Raw genomic sequence first — 15213 nt, 5'->3', positions numbered from 1 at the left:
GATATAGAGATGATAAGATAAAAGGGTAGATTAATGAACCTACTTTTAAAGAACAACTTGTTTAAAATGTTTTACATTGGTATAGATTTTAGTTTATGTTTAAAATGTTTTACATTGGTATAGATTTTAGTTTATGTTTAAAATGTTTTACATTGGTATAAATTTTAGTTTATTGATACAAACTTGAAGTTAATTTTGTTATACTGTATATATATATATTTCTATTCTTGTTTGAGGTATTGTTTATGTAACTCATTTAAAATTATAATGGATAATTAAAATAGATTAATAATTAGTCATCTATGATAATCATATTTGTAGCCATGTTAGTTAAGTCTTCTAGGTATACATAGAGATATTTCAGATAGATAGGTAATCTTCAAACACTTCATAGACCTAGAGAATATGGCATTTAAATAACTTAAAATTCTGTTGACGTGAGACACAATTGCTCCTGGCTGCACCAATTGATCCCGAGAGAATGTTGGGCTTCTAAGACATTTCCATTTGGAAGTTTGTCTTTTGGCACAAAATGGCCTACTGGGCAAAGAACTGCCCTTACTTTGACGGCTGACAGTACAAATGCAATGCTGTCCTTTCTGGACAAGCGGGACACAAGGAAAGCGACCACTGTACTCTGCCAAGACAGGGTAAGATGGTCTCTCAGAATTCCTGCTTCTGAAAATGGTCTGTCAGATACTCTAGGCCTATAGCCAATTTGAATGCACCAACAATGCTGAGAAACATTAGGTGACTGTCCAGGCTGCCAGCTGTCTTGGTCTACTCTTGCAAGATTCCCGAAAGTTGCTTGCATCCATCTACCATTTCTCAGGTACCATTATGTTCCTTCTCAGGTCTTTGATGTGGTTGAAAACTAGATAGTTATAATTTCCTCAGTTATGATAAAAGATAAGTTAGCTATAAAACCTTAAACTCACAAATATAAGATAGATAAGACATCTTCTTTAATATTGTAACTATAATTCTTGCTCGGTAATTGTTTTGTTATATGTAATTTTACCATGTTAAAGTTAAAACCTTCTTTTTTAAAAAAAGAAGAAAAGGGGAAGTGCTGTGGATATTACTCTATGTAAATAAAACACTGATGGCCAGTGACCAGGCAGGAAGTATAGGCGGGACAAAGAGAGAGGAGAATTGGGGAAACAGGAAGAAGGAGGAGAGACACTGCAGCCACCGCCAGGAGAAGCAGCATGTGAAGACGCTGGGAAGCCCCCAGCCACGTGGCAAGGTATAGATTTATAAAAATGGGTTAATTTAAGATAAAAGAACAGTTAGCAAGAAGCCACGGCCATACAGTTTATAAGTGATATAAGCGTCTGAGTGATTATTTTATATGTGGATTGTGGGACTGCGGGGCTTGGGGAACCTGGAGAGAAGCCCTCCGGCAACATATATATATATATTTTATTTTACAATACCATTCTGTTCTACATATCAGCCATGGGTTCCCCTATTCTCCCCCGTCCCACCCCCTCCCCTTACCCCCAGCCTACCCTCCATTCCCACCTCTTCCAGGACATTGTTAATATATATAATGGAGTTTTTTGTCTGGATCTGTCAAATGTTAATGGACTAGACATTGTTTATGTAATCTTGACTGTATATTGCATATACTTATTGAAGATAGTTTTTCTTGTATTAGTTATAAGCTTTTTTAATTTTAGACAAAAAGAGAGGAAATGTGGTGGTATTGTGTTCCCCAAAATATTGTGTACTCTAATAAATTTATCTGGAATACTATATGCATAATAAATAAATAAATCTAAAAAAATAACCTTTTATCTTCCCTAACTTGTAAGACTTTATGCAAGTGTTTTAGCCCTCCCCAGCCCATAAAACCTTTATGTACACAAACACAGACTGCTCTGTTCCAGGAATCGATGGCCTGAAGCTGTGGACTCTTCCCCTCCTCTGTTCCCTCTGTGCCAATCCTTTTTAGACTAGCCAACTGAACAAGACTGTGCATCGGACCCCAGCCAATAGGAAAAAGACACAGCCACCACCTGGGCTAGAATAAAAAACCAAGTGAACTTCCTGTCTAGGTGTGTTCATGCTTCCCCAATTCACGTTCTTGGTCAACAGCAGTGTTTGCTTGTCCAGACACTTCAGCTGAAATGGAAGTCTCTTTCTTTGCAACCCCGAACTTATTTCTAGCATCAGGGACCTAAAACAGCCCCTTACATCCCATCCATAGTCAGCAGCAGGGAGGGAATGCATGCATGCTTATTGCTCAGCCCACTCTCTTCGCTCTCGTACAAGCCAGGGCCCTGGCCCAGGGAATGGTGCTGCCCACAGTAGGCTGTCCCCTCCCACATCAATCAACACAATCTCCATCATCTCACAGACAGCGGGAAAGCAACCTAACCAAACAATCCCTCAACGAGACTCTTCCCAGGCGATTCTAGATTGTGTCAAGTTAACAATTAAAATGAACTATGACGGGCACTTAGGCTAGCGCTCCTGGTTGCTCTGACTTAGTAGGCCCCTCTGGGGTGCGGTGATATTTTGTCTGTACTCTTTTTTTTTTTTTTTTTTTTTTTTTTGGTTTTTCGAGACAGGGTTTCTCTGTGTAGCTTTGCGCCTTTCCTGGAACTCACTTGGTAGCCCAGGCTGGCCTCGAACTCACAGAGATCCGCCTGGCTCTGTCTCCCGAGTGCTGGGATTAAAGGCATGCGCCACCACCGCCCGGCTCTGTACTCTTAACAAATAAAATTTGCCTGATGATCAGAGGACAGAGCCAGACACTAGATTAAACATAGAGGCCAGGCAGTGGTGGCGCACACCTTTAATCCCAGCACTCGGTGTTAGAATTCCTAGCCCACTCCCCCATGACTGCAAATATGCCGGCAAGATGCTTAGTCATCCCAGGGCCTTATGTCCTGCATAATCTATGCACATGTATGACCTAGCTATGTAAGCACATATGCGCATGTCCGGGGGAGGGGGGACCTATAAGAAGTGCGCTCCTACCGGGCGGTGGTGGCGCACGCCTTTAATCCCAGCACTCGGGAGGCAGAGCCAGGTGGATCTCTGTGAGTTCGAGGCCAGCCTGGGCTACCAAGTGAGCTTCAGGAAAGGCGCAAAGCTACACAGAGAAACCCTGTCTCGAAAAAAAAAAAAAAAAAACAAAAAAAAAAAAGAAGTGCGCTCCACCCATCCCTCCCCTCTCTTCCTGCATGGCCTTTCCATAGGCCTGAGAACCCCCTTCTACTTCCTTCCCTTAATAAACTCTTAGAGTGGGTTCTGTTGTGCCTCCTGGCTTTTCTCACGCAGTAAACAGCGCCGCTTAATAGATAACACGCAGGAGGCAGAGATCCACTTGGCAATGACAGACTCACCTCTCCAGGAATCGCTCTTACTCTTTGGGGAGCTCTGTTTTTAGGAAGGCGGCTGGAGTTCAGGGGATAGGGATCCCGTAGACACAGATAGCAACTTTCAAACCAGGGAAACTCCCTTTGAGTCCCAGGCTCCCTCAGTGGCAGGCAGCCCCGCTTTTTGCTTGGTTTAGGTGGCCAGTCTGGCCTGGGATTGGAGGCCTTGGAGGCCTTGGCTTCTTTCTTCTCTGTAGGGTGGGGCCAGTGGAGGTCCCCTACGTTCAGTGGCTGGCAACCTCCTGACCCCCATGGCTCAGTTCCATTGTCCCAGTGAAAACAGAACAGCTTTGGGAAGTGGCTATGAATGGAGAGGGGCTGCTGGGCCTGCGGCTGAGCTAACGGGATAAAGGAGTCATCTCCCCCTGCCCCCAGGCCCTCGCTCAGAACCTGAGGCCTCAGCGCTGCTCAGAGATTTGGGGTTTGGCATCCCTACTCAAGACCCCTAAAGCCACCACTGACTAGGCCTTGGGTGCTCAGAGAAGGACTCATGGAGCAGGTACCCCAGTTCTGCCTAGAACTTCACTCTCATTCGGTCATCTGAGGGGAGCAGGAGGGGTCTGAGGCCCTGGAGCCTGAGAAAGGGGCAGGTGTGACCCCTGCAACATTTCCCTGTTCTCATGGCCCCTCCATTCTTCCTGCCCCAAATGTTTCTATGTGAGAGGCCAAGGCAGTGGGGTAAGGGGGCGGGGGGGGGGGGGACCAGGACAAAAAACAGAGAGAGGCCTAGCCTCCAGAGGACACAGGACAGAGGAAGGACAGTAGCATTGGACGCTGACCCTAGAACTTGACTCCCCAGAATCTGGGAGCCCCAAATGAAGGTCAGAGGCACCGCACTGTGCACCTGAGTGTTGGTGGGAATGCTGAAGGCCCAGGGGCCTCAGGCGAGGGCAGAAACCTAGAGCTGCTTGAGAAGTGTGGGGTTGAGAGGGCAGGGCCTGGTAAACATGGCCCCCCCACTATAAGGCTGGGGTTGGGGGAGGCACTGGGGGTCCACGCAAACTGGATCTATCAGGATCTGAGAGGAAAGTCAGGTGAAGGTGGCAGACAACAGTGGGCAGGGGAGACGTAGAGGTGGACAGGTGGGTGGGAGGAAGGAGTGAAGGATGAGGCAGCAGAAGCAGGGCGCCCTGAAGGCCTGCTGCACACACAGAGACTGCTGGAGCCAGCTAGGGGACCAGGGCCTTGTGGAAGCACAAACTCACAGAGACATTCTCTGGAAGCATGAACTCACAGAGACATTCTCTGGAAGCACGAACTCACAGAGACTTTTTTTTTTTGTTTTTGTTTTTGTTTTCTGAGACAGGGTTTCTCTGTGTAGCTTTGCGCCTTTCCTGGAACTCACTCGGTAGCCCAGGCTGGCCTTGAACACACAGAGATCCCCACCTGCCTCTGCCTCCCAAGTGCTGGGATTAAAGGCGTGCGCCACCACCGCCCGGCTCACAGAGCCATTCTTAAGGCCCAGAGAGCTGGAAGGTGAGCTGAAGGGTCATATGGCTAGCACTTAGGGCCTAAAATGGAGAATATTCCTAGCAAAGGCGTGGGTCTGTAGGCCTCTCGAAGGCTGCTGCTGTCTGCCCATCAGTCCCACCCCACTTGCAGGCTGGGTCATGGGTCGTGATGTTTGTGGAGGGGTGTCTGTGCACATGGCTTCCCAGCTCTGTCATGCTCCTGGGCTGCTGACGTGGGTGACTGTGGACCTGTGCCTCTGCACTTGACTTTGAATCGGTAGAAGCATCTCCTAGTGACGCATATCTGTGGCTTCTTTGACGATGCATGTGGTCTGCGCCCTGGAGTCAGATGGACTGTAAGGTCGTAATTTCTAGTACAGGTGCGCATTGTGGAATACAACAAATTACAGTTGTTTATGCTGCAGAATATTACTTTAACTATGTAAAGGTGAGTTATATTTGTTTATGCTGCATTTGTTTAATTATGTAAAGATGTGCTGTTGTTTCACCTTGCCTGCCCAAGGCACCTGATTGGTTTAATAAGAAGCTGAACAGCCAATAGCGAGGCAGGAGAGAGAGAGGTGGGGCTGGAAGGCAGAGAGAATAAATGGGAGGAATTAAGGCTCAAGGAGAGAGAGAGTGGGAGAGAGGAGAGAAGGAGGGAGAGAGGGGAGAAGGGAGAGAGGGGAGAAGGAGGGAGAAAGAGAAGGAGACATCTGCTAGCCAGACACGGAGGAGGACACACAGAATGAAAGGTAAAAATCCCCGAGGCAAAATGTGGATGAAGAAAAACAGGTTAATTTAAGTTAAAGAAAAACAAAACAAAAATACAAAAGACCCAGCCGGGCGTTGGTGGCGCACGCCTTTAATCCCAGCACTCGGGAGGCAGAGCCAGGCGGATCTCTGTGAGTTCGAGGCCAGCCTGGGCTACCAAGTGAGCTCCAGGAAAGGCGCAAAGCTACACAAAGAAACCCTGTCTCGAAAAACAAAAAAAAAAAAAAAAACAAAAAAAAAAAAATACAAAAGACCCGAGCCTAAGCTAAGGCTGAGCATTCATAACTAACAAGAAGTCTCCACGTCATGATTTGGGGCTGGCGGTCTGGGAAAGCCCTGCTACAGATGTGTGCTTGTGTGAGCCTGAGCAGGCTCTTCCCTATTCAGAGGCTGAGCTAGTGTCGGGAGGGGCGAAGGCAGAGCCAGGAGTCCTGGGAAGCTGACCTTATGGGTGGATAGGCAGAGGGGCCCACCGGGAGAGGAGGAGGTGTCCCCACTGTCTCCCGGGGAACACAATGGCCATGCCTCAGCCCCTAACCTCTCCATTGTGCCTGTCCCAGCCCTGTCCTGTTGCCAGGGCTCAGCTGAATGAGGCCATCAATCAGGCCTGTCAGACATCAGCTCTGGTGACCAACTCTGGGACAGCAGCCAGCTCTGATGACAACCAGGCCTCGCTCTCCCTCCCAGCTCCTCCCTTGGTACCTAGATCCGGCCCTTTGTCCCATCCTCGGGCACAGAATTAGTCAAAGATGAGAGGAGGCCCTAGGTTCAGGCAGTGCTTGACTGTCCCTCCAGGCTGTTGGACAGGTTCTGAGCTGCCCTTCATGTGGGAGTCAAGGGACCCCCGCTGGAGCTGCCCTGCCAGGTGGCGGTAGACTGGGCTGGCCTTGGCCAGTGACAGCAGGGCCAGCCTGATGTCAAATGGCTGCCTGCATAGGATCTCCTGCCCTCCCACGATCACCTGCTGTAAAACCCAGGACCAGTCAGGGACTGATGAGCCTGTGCTCAGCTGGAAAGTGCTGGGGCTGCTATGGGGACAGAGGATGAGAAGGCATGGCAGCACCCGAGAGGTACCCACAGGGCGCAGAGGTACCCACAGGGCGCAGAGGTACCCACAGGGCGCAGAGGTACCCACAGGGCACAGAGGTACCCATAGGGCGCAGAGGTACCCACAGGAGACCCGGACAGGAAGAGCTCCGCCACCAGACTTGGCTGCACAGTGCCTTGGGCACTTCTGAGATGGCTCAGCAGTTGAGAGTGCTTCTGTTCCTCCAGAGACCCTGAGTTCAAGGCCCAGCATCTGCATCAAGCAGCTCACCTATAGCCCTGGCCTCACAATCAGTGTGTGGCTGAGGATGGCCTTGCATTTCTGATCCTCCCCGATTCTCCCTCCAGAGTGCCGGATTAGAGGTTTGCGCCACCACATCTGGTCTATGTTACAGGTTTGCGGCACCACATCTGGTTTATGCAATACTGAGGACTGAATCCAGAGCTTTGTGCAAGTTAGGCAAGCACTCTACTGTAGTAGACTATTATTTTAAGATGTGTTACATTTGTTTATGCTGTGGAACATTTGTTTACTGATGCAAAGATGTGTTGCATCTTTTATGTTGCATTTGTTTAACTCTGTAAAGCTGTGTTACTTTGCCTGTCTAAAATAACCGAGTGGTCTAATAAAGAGCTGAACGACTAATAATGAGGCAGGAGAAAGGACAGGTGGGGCTGGCAGGCAGAGAGGATAAATAGAAGGAGAAATCTGGGAGGAAAAAAAGAGCAAGAGAACAAGGAGAGGAGAATGCCAGGGGCCAGCCACCCAGCCAGCCATGGAGTAAGAGTGAAAAGATATACAGAAGTAAGAAAAAGGTAAAAGCCCAGAGACAAAAGGTAGATGGGATAATTTAAAGTTAAGAAAAGCTGGCTAGAAACAAGCCAAGCTAAGGCCGGGCATTCATAGTAAGAATAAGACTCCGTGTGATTTATTTCAGAGCTGGGTGGTGGGCCCCCCAAAAGAGCAAAGAGCCAAAAGAATAAAAGAGCAAAAACAAGCAACAACACTCGACCAACTCCACATCCCTAAGCTCCACAATTTCATTTAAACAAGAATTGGGGGGAAAAAAAAAAAGAATGGGTGTGTAATGTGTCCAACTTAGATTATGTTTGACTTCATACCAACACAATTGTGATATGTAATTTTTTTTTAAATCAAGGAGCAAAGAATGGCTATAATCCCAGGATTTTGGAGGTTGAGGAAGGACTTCCAGTCCAGTTGGCTTGGCTACAAACTAAGGGATTGTAATGAAGGAAAACCAAGTGTTTAGAGTCCACCAAAGTCACGGACAGGTGACTCTCTGATTGGGTAGTGATGAGCAATAGGAAGTGGCAGGCGTGGCCCAGCCCGGGTCTACTGTGTGGATGCTCACACACCACCTACCCCTATGTCTATCCTGCTCCACCGAGGTCCAGGTTGTCCAGGTGGAACAGAGCGGTGCTGGCCGCTTCAAATGTCTGCCTAATGGTCCATTTCCTGCAGCATGGTGGTGCAGCCCGGACCATCACTGGCCACTGCTGAGCAGAAGCCAGGAGTGTGCTGTTTGGTAGGCTGGGGGCAGGGTGCAAACTGGGGATTTGTGACTTCTGTGTCCTCTGGGTCACACTGCTGTCTGGTGGAATTCTCCTTGTTACTAGTGTGAGCCAGGACGCAGTGATCACCTACCACTGTAGGGCATAAAGTGTGGTCAGCATCTGCACTATCCAGGGTGCCCATCTGCCCCTGGGTAAGGACCAGGGTGGGCTCTGGGCACAGGGAGAGTGTGTCTAGCTGGTTGTTTGTGAAAAGATGCTTTGGAATTCTGAGCATCTTACTTCTGCACAAGGTAGAGGGATCCTGCCCCTTCATGTTGCTCCCTAGGGCTCAGCACCTGCTAGAAGTACAATGGGAAGCAGGCCTGGGCTTGGGCGAGGGATGGCCAGGGCCTTTCTGGCTAGGCTGGGTCAAGCTAGGTGTCGGAGGGTGAACAGAAAAAGGCAGATGGAGGTCAGCGAGGCAGAAGGGCAAACGCCCAGGAGAGAAGAGCAGGGAGCGTGCAGGCAGCAGAGACACGGACTCCAGAAATGGGTGCTGAGAAAAGGCAAGGCCCAGAATGGGGTTCATACTGGATGCAGAGGACATAGGAGCTCTCAGTGAGGCGGGGAGAGGGCTCAGTCAGCCTGTATGAGTTCCTGCGTCTGCAGCTATGGGTGCCTTAGGGAGTGCCTCCCGAGGGTGAGGATGCAAAGCTTCGTCACTGAGAGCAACCAGCCTGGGTGGCCAAGTGGGGCGGGAGATTTCGTTTCCTGAGTGAAGGCTGCAACAGCCCCCTAGGACACCAAGAGAGGCAGGACATGCGGGGGCTGCTAGTGTTGGTGAGGGTAGTCATGCCTTCATCCGCCACTAGAGGGCTCCTGGGTATAACTAAGCCGGCACCGGCAGGAGACCGGAGGCTCCAGGGCATGGCCACTCTTTGAAGTCTCACCAAAGGACGCATAACTGAAAACATGTAAAAAGAAGAAACCGAGCGGTGGTGTCGCACGTCTTTAATCCCAGCACCCGGGAGGCAGAGGCAGGCGGGTCTCTGAGTACGAGGCCAGCCTGGGCTACAGAGCGAGTTCCAGGACAGCCAGAGTTTTACACAGAGAAACCCTACCTCAAAAACAAAACAAAAGCAGTAAGAAAAAAGAAAGAGAAAGAGGAAAAAAGGAAGAAAGAGGGAGGAAGAAAGAAGGAGGAAAAGGAAGAAATCCTAACCCTTCCGGTTGTGTTGAGGAAGAGGGGCCTGTGCAGGTCAACAGCTCTCTTCATGGCCGGATGTTTTAGGAGGGACTCGGAGTGCCCGTCCCCTCCGCCATCTCCCGAAGCCCCCTTCAAGTCCCGTACATACGTTCTTCCCGGCCATCATCCCTGCCCAGGACACGCTTCTCCTGGGACAAGCCAGGAACTCCCAGGATGGGGAAGACTGGAGTGATGGGGATAAAAACTCTGTTCTGGCTGTGCCAGGCATGTGAGTTAAACCAATAAAAAGCTCGTTTTAATTTAATTTAATTTAATTTATTATTATTATTATTATTATTATTATTATTATTATTATTATTATTGGTGGTGGTGGTGGTGGTGGTTTTTTCGAGACAGGGTTTCTCTATGTAGCTTTGCGCCTTTCCTGGAACTCTCTTGGTAGCCCAGGCTGGCCCGAATTCACAGAGATCCACCTGCCTCTGCCTCCCAAGTGCTGGGATTAAAGGCGTGCGCCACCACCGCCCGGCTATTTTTTATTTTTTTATTATGTATACTGCATATATGACAGCAGGCCAGAAGAGGGCACCAGACTCATTAAAGATGGTTGTGAACCATCATGTGGTTGCTGGGAATTGAACTCAGGACCTCTGGAAGAGCAGCCAGTGCTCTTAACCTCTGAGCCATCTCTCCAGCCCTTGTTTTAATTTTAAAAAGAAAGAAAATAAATGAAAAAGAGGCCTGGTGTGGGGGTGCAAGTGCTGGGCAGGTCGAGTGAGGCAGACCTCTGTGAGTCCCAGGCCAGCCAGAGAGACGCTGAGACCCTGTCTCGGAGCAAACGCAAAAGAAAAATGGAAAAGAAGAAGAAAAAACAAAAGCAAGCCGATCCTCTTTAGAGCCCTGCCAAGTTGTCTGCCTCTAGCGCTGGAGCCTGACCCCTCCTTGGAGCACCCCCCAAGGCGCCGTCACCATCTGTGGTGGTTTGACAAAGGTCCCCATAGGTCATGTGTCTGAATAGTTGGTTCTCAGTTGGCCGAACCCTTAGGGAAGGATTAGGTTTCAAAAGCTCAGGCCAGGCCCAGTGGGTGTCTGCCTGCCTGCGGCCTTCAGATCAGGAATATAAAGCTCTCAGCTACTGCTCCTGAGCCTTCCCTGCCCTCAGCGCCATGCTCCCCACCATGATGGTCATGGGGTCTGACCCTCTGGAACCGTGGGGCCCCAAACGCCTTGCTTATGGTGTTTGTCACAGCAATAGACAAGAAACGCAGACTGTCTGTGCATGGATCAATAACTCTCCTAATAAACTTCTCCTTCTCCCAGGGGTTGGGCGCGGGGAAGGCAGATGAGATGGTTCAGACGGGAAAGGCCCTTGGTGAAACACCCAAGGACCTGAGTTCAATCCTGGGGTGTCACGTGGTGGAGGGAGAGAACTAACTCCCATGAGCTGGACTTTCCTGAAAGTAAATGTAATTAAAACAAAACTGGGGTGTGTGTGCTCATTTTTTATCCACATGCTAGCCTCAATCTCCCTACTTCAGTTACCTGGGTGCTGCCATTATAGATGTCTACCTCCACCCCTAGGGTTAATAACTTTTTGTTTTGTTTTTCGAGACAGGGTTTCTCTGTGTAGTTTTGGTGCCTGTTCTGGATCTTGCTGGCCTCCAACTCACAGAGATCCTCCTGGCTCTGCCTCCCGAGTCCTGGGATTAAAGGTGTGCGCCACCACCGCTCGGCCGGGTTAATAATTTTAAATTAAAGATTGAAGGGAAAGGTGACATGGTGGGATCTCTGATCTGGAACTGACTTGGAAACCCAAAGCAAAGGGTGGGGGATGGTTTCCTCTGAGAAAGTAGGAGGAGCCCAGTGGGGGTCCCCGGGACCATTATTCCCATTCCCATCTACTATCCCACCTTCCCGCGTGGGACTACAGGGCAGCAGAACAGGCTACCTTGCTTCCAGGATGCTAAGTGTTCATGGCCAGTTCCAGGCTACCAGGAGGCAGTAAGAAAATGTCCTGCCTGTGATTCCAGGGCCATGAGTGACCGGAGAGCTTCAAGGAAGCCAGGAGAAGGGGCAGGTGCCTATTCAGGGCCAGAAGGCAACCAGTACCCAGTATTTAAGGGCTGCTTCAAGGCCAGGAAAGGGGCTGATGGTGGAGACTCCCGGGAGAGCAGAGGATCAAGGGCTGAACTCAAACCGCTCACTGGTAGCATGTTCACCTGTGGAGGACCCTGTCTGGGACAGGCACTCTTTCTGGCATGCTCAGAGTGAGAAAGACTCTCCCAGACTTTGAAGGAACTCCGAGGTTGGAGGATTCATGTTGTCCGCTGGTCAGGGCTACTGAGGTCATCGGAGTCCAGGCTCTGTGGGCTCCTCTGTGGGGGAGTGAGGGAACTGAAGTAATAATCAAGTGAGGTGAGGTGTGTGGGGCTCACAGCACAGTGCCCCACATATGGACCCGGTAAGAGACCGGAAGATTTCCAACAGTGAAAAGTTTGACTGGATGGAGCTTTCTAGCAACAACCTGAGCAGCCCCTGGCCTGAGGCAGGCTCTAAGTGGACAGCCATTGCTGCAGGTGGAGGGTGGGGGTCCTCTTCTACAGCTGGAGGGAAACTTAAAATTTAAAATTCAACCCTTGAAAAAGCTCTCATTTTAATTAATTGATTAGTTAATTAATTGTGCTGAAGATTGAGCTAGGCAAACTACAACCCCAGATGCCTTTTAACGTTTTAGTTTGAGACAGTCTCACTGAAGCTGCCTGATTTTTCTTTTTATTTTTCCACAGAGGACCAGGGTTTGGTTTTCCACACTCACATGGTGGCTCTCAACCATCTGTGACTCTAGTTCTAGGGGATCCGATGTCCTCCTCTGACCTCTGCAGGCACCAGGCATGTATGGTGTACATACATGCAAGCAAACACTCACACACGTAAATAGATCTAAAACACTTTTTAATGAAAAAAGTTAAAAATGATTTTATTTTTGGCGCTCTCTGTATATGTGTGTGTGCGCACGTGTGCATGCACTCCTGGAAACCAGAGCAGGGTGTGAGAGTCTCCAGCGCTGGAGTTCAAGGTGGTTGTGGGCTGTTTGACATCAATATTGGGAATAGAACCTGAGTTCTCTGGAAGAGCAGCCCAGCCCGGCCCCAAACTCCTCATCCTCCTTGCCCTGCCTCCACCTCTCAAGTATTGAGACTGCAGGAGTTCCTCATCTGTTCATTCGTACTGTTCTGTCTTATGGTGCTGGGAATTTAGTCTAGGACCTCATACATGCTGGGCAAGTGCTTTATCACTTGGAGTTATACTACCAGCCCCTAGACAGGCTTTGAACTTGGGATCCTCCTGCTTCAGACTCCTAAGTAGCTAGAATTTACAGGCCTGAACCAGAAGACCCTGCTAAAATTTTCATGTTAGATACTCAGGAGTCGAATCTGCATGGTTCTAAGTGAAGGGCATGAAAAGTTCAGTTCCTATTAGAAAGGACCAGAAATTACAAGGTTTAAAAAGATCGGTGAGAATAACAGAAAAAAAAAAAGCCAAGGCTAGTTTACACTCTAAACCAGCAGTTCTCAACCTGTGGGTCATGACTCCTTTGGGGTCCCATATCAGATATTTACATTATGATTCATAACAGTAGCAAAATTATAGTTAGGATGTAGCAACAAAAGAATTTTATGGGGGCTGGAGAGATGGCTCAGTGGTTAAGAGCACTGGCTGCCCTTCCAGAGGACCCGGGTTCAATTCCCAGCACCCACATGGCAGCTCATAACTGTCTATAACACCAGCTCCAGGGGATTTGACTCTCACATAGAGATACCTTCAGGCAAAATACCAATGCACATAAAACAAGTAAATCATTTTAAAAAAGAAAGAATTTTATGGTCTGGGGTCACCACAACGTGAGCAACTGTTTTAGAGAGGCTGCAGCACCAGGAAGGCTGAGAACCCCTACCCCAGGCTGAGGACAGTGCCAGGCACACAGCAGCCTCCATGGCGGTTTTAACTTTTTTCCATAATAAATGGGGTGGGTGGGTGTCACATAAAGAGCATGCAAAGTGGTAGTGTTTTGGGAAAACATTTATCTCTCCTCTTAAATATTCTCTGACACTTGTCCCAAGACTTGACACAAGTGTCTAATTCTTCGAGTGCTCCAGGGGAGGCACCTAGGGGAGGGTGAGTCTAGCTAAGGTTTTGACACACAGGGTGCACACTCAGTCTCTATTTGTTCTTTCTCCTCCAGGAGAGGGCCTCACAATATAACCCCAGCTGGCTTTGAACCGGGTCTGTGGCCCAGACTCGCCTCCAGCTCACAAGTGTCCTCTTGCGCCCTCTCTGCAGGGGTCAGAGCCACGCATCACCACGACCAGTCTTGCATAGGTCATTTTACCTGATGGAGTAGCAGCCACAAGGAAGCAGCTCTAAAGCCTGGCCACAGATGTCCTGGAGCAGAAGCCACATGGGAGATGGCAAGGGTTCTCCCCTCCTACGTATTAGCCTGTTTCCACTTCAGTGGGCTTCTGCCTGGCCTCAGTATCTAACTCCCACAGTGTACCAGCCCTGGGTGTTAGAATCTGACGACTCAGTCCCCTCTGCCCCCGACGGCCACTTGTTTCCTAAGCCTCCTGGGTATAGAGCTGCGCTCCTCCTACCCTACCCAGGCCATTGCCCTTCCTTCACGCTTTCCCACAGATGGCTGCTCCCTCGAGTATAGATGCATCCAAGTTCTGGGTACTGGGGACCTGGTGATTTCTGATGTGTCTGTCCAGCACTTGGGTATCTGTGTCTGTGCTCCTTATCCGTCAAGCACCCACAGCCAGCACAAGAGTGCAGGGTACTCTTTGCGTGCAGGGTGAGCCTCCATGGCCTGGCAGGAGGGGCCTGCAGCACTCAGCTCCTAGGTCAGGAAACGACCCAAATGGAAGGGGGCAGGGAGCCTGGGTCTCAGGGTGCCTTCCTCTCTTCCTTGCACACACACACACACACACACACACACACACACACACACACACACACACTCAGATTTTTCTTTGGGCTGCCAGTTCACAGATAACAACAAATAGACTTTAATTACGAAAGCTTGGCCTTAGCTTAGGCTTGTTTTTAACTAGCTTTTATAACTTAAATCAACCCACTTCTATTAATCTGCATTCTGTCACGTTCCGCCCATCCTGCTTCCTCGGTGTCTCATCCCACCTCTCTCATCCACATAGATTATTCCTCCTTCCTCTTTCTCTGCCTGGAAGTCCCGCCTATACCCCCTGCCTGGCTATTAGCCATTCAGCTTTTTATTACACCAATCACAGAAATACACCTTCACACAGTGTACAAATATCCCCCCCCCCACACACACACCCAACACACACACAGAGCCTTCTCTTTCCAGCGAGTTCCTCCACCCACCTGTGGCTCTGTCCCCTTCCTGCAGTACTAGTGACTGCTTCATAAAAGTGATGTGCCCTTCTTTCTCTGAGCAGGTCTCAGCTTCATCCTTTAGGACCACTCCTTCAGCCTGGGAATCTTGGCTCTGTGCTTTTCTTCAGCACACTAAGAGTGGGAGTCTCTGTTGATGATGAGGCTCTTTACCAGTTCGAGGCAGAAAACAGCATGGGTTCCCATCAGGCCAGTGCCTACTCAGCTATGATAGGGAACCCAGAGCCACACCCAACTCCCAGGGATCTGCCAGTGTCCCAAGATGTGTGGGTAAGAAAGGCCTTCACTCACAGACTGGGCACCATGAGTGGCTCTAGTTCAGCTCTGCCCAGATGGTGTGTCCTGGAAAAGTCACTTTGGGCCCTACCTTAGTCATCCCCTTCTAGACTCTTTTTTG

Source organism: Peromyscus maniculatus, chromosome 6 (genome assembly GCF_049852395.1).
Source record: "Peromyscus maniculatus bairdii isolate BWxNUB_F1_BW_parent chromosome 6, HU_Pman_BW_mat_3.1, whole genome shotgun sequence".
Lineage (NCBI taxonomy): Eukaryota > Metazoa > Chordata > Mammalia > Rodentia > Cricetidae > Peromyscus > Peromyscus maniculatus.
Note: the sequence above shows the minus strand (reverse complement) of the source record.